A 1854-nucleotide genomic window follows, 5' to 3' on the forward strand; every position below is an offset into this window, starting at 1 on the left:
CTGCTGAAACTCTTTAACTGATATACTCCAGTCTCCCTGAGTGATTTTCCTAGAGCATCCCTCACCTGGCTTGGGAGTGGGAAAGCCCTTGTCCGGCCCCCTCCCCCCTCCCTCTAGGTTGTGAACTCACAGCTGCAGAGATGTCAGGTGTTCTGCTTGTAGAGTCGAGGGATGGGTGGGGGACTTCCCTGGTAGCACAGTGGATAAGACTCTGTGCTCCCAATGCAGGGGGCCCAGGTTCGATCCCTGGTCAGGGAACTAGATCCCACATGCTATGCCACAACTAAGGAGCCCACCTACCACAACTAAGGAGACAGTGAGCTGCAACTAAGGAGCCCACCTGCCACAACTAAGACCTGGTGCACCTAAATAAATAATAATTTTTTTAAAAGAGTGAAGTGTGGTAGAGAGCTGGGGTAATAAACTCAGAGAAGGTATCTAACCCCAATTGTTTTCAGGTTACTTTAGTAGGTGGGTATTTTACCCCTCTGTGTCCTCAGATTTATGTCCTGGAGCCAAATTCCAAATCAGCAGCCACATGAAAAGTCCTACCTTACTGTGGGATTAAACTGTCAGACCAGCCTTTGTGACCAAAGCAATTGCAAAATGTGGGGGAGGAAATTAAAAGTCGTCACCCAGCCTGTGGTAGTGTGTGTGTGTGTGTGCGTGCGTGTGTGTGTGTGTGTGTGTGTGTTTATGTCTGTGTTTATGTCACACACAGTGGTCACATCTGTGTGTGAGGGAGAAGTCTGAGGGGTAGGGGCTGTCCCGGCAGGTACCACATAGATACCTGGAGACAGAAGAGCCACAGGTGGGTGCCTAGCCCGTGGGAGAAAGAGAGGGACCAGGAGGGGCTGCCATGGAGTCAGACTAAAACCAGGAGATGGAAGTAGACAGGGTTGGGGATGACAGGAAGAGATGGGAGTGGAGAGGGGATCCAGCTGCCAGCTCTGTAGACCCCCTTTCCTTTTCTCCCTCGCCATTCTTCCTCCCTTTCCTTCAGTTTCCCTCCCTCCTTACTTCCCATTTCCCTCACCCTTTTGTCCCCTGTCCCCAGAATTCCTGGGAACAAAGGAAATCAAAAGGGGCAGTTCAGAGCTTCAGACATATTCCTTCAATCTGAGAGCTGGCTCAGCTCCCTTGTCGGGCTGTGCTTAGTCTACTGTGGGTCCTGGGTTCATGGATGCTGCCCTGCTGCCCCCTGCTGCCCAGAGCTGGCAGCAGAGGCAGGAATGGGGGCTGGGGTCCAGACTCTTTCTCGTGGAGTGATGAGAAGAAAATGATCCTGCTAGCAGCCAGGTTGTTGGAGTGCGCGAGATAGGGGTAGGACTGAGAATTGAAACTGGGAACACAATTTGCAAAACATACCTGATTTACAAAACAGTTAACAGTGCCTGACCAAGCCGTGATGTCCATCTCAGACTAAGCTCACACTTGAAAACACCCATGTATTTAGACCCACATGTTCCAAGAGAAAACCACAGGCAAACTGATTTAATAGTAATTCTCCACGAGGGCTCCTGTGTTCTCAACATAAGATCTCTGACTCTTCCAGCAACTTCCTGCTTTGCAAATCCTGACCAATCTCTGCCAGAGACCATCCTTTGACTCACTCCAGCCCCACAACCCTATAAGCACCCCTTCCTTAACTCCTCCCTTTAGAGACACCCCAGGGAATCCCCTGATGGGAAGTCTTTGCTGCAGCAAGTGATAAGCCCGACCTTGTTGGCTACAGGTGTGTTCCTGATGGTGGGGGCTGATCAGCATTGACAAGAGGTTGCTGCCTCTTCCTGGGTGAGAGCAGGTGACGTTTCAGATCTCCATTACAGCCAACCTGCCCCTATGGGCTTGCAA

This window comes from Lipotes vexillifer, unplaced genomic scaffold (assembly GCF_000442215.2).
Source record: "Lipotes vexillifer unplaced genomic scaffold, Lipotes_vexillifer_v1.1 scaffold640, whole genome shotgun sequence".
NCBI classification, from domain to species: Eukaryota; Metazoa; Chordata; class Mammalia; order Artiodactyla; family Lipotidae; genus Lipotes; species Lipotes vexillifer.